Consider the following 282-nt stretch of genomic DNA (forward strand, 5'->3'; position numbering starts at 1 on the left):
GGTCCCCGCCGCGCGCGCGGGGGGACCGGGCAGCTTTCGCAGCCCCTGGGGGGCCCCCCCTCCTCCGCCCCCTCCTCCGCCCCACCGCCCTTCCTCACGCCGACGCCGGCTGCTGAGCAAGGGACGGCAGAGACGGAAGGAGAGAGAGAGCGAGAGAAAGAGAGGGGCTTGCCTCACTGACCGTACAAGCACAGAGAAAGGGGGGGGGGGGGAAACGAAGGGCAAACCCGAACGAGAAGGGCGGGGAGCCCTCGCTCCCGACCTGGGGACAAACCCTGTCTC

This window comes from Dromaius novaehollandiae, unplaced genomic scaffold (genome assembly GCF_036370855.1).
Source record: "Dromaius novaehollandiae isolate bDroNov1 unplaced genomic scaffold, bDroNov1.hap1 HAP1_SCAFFOLD_235, whole genome shotgun sequence".
NCBI classification, from domain to species: Eukaryota; Metazoa; Chordata; class Aves; order Casuariiformes; family Dromaiidae; genus Dromaius; species Dromaius novaehollandiae.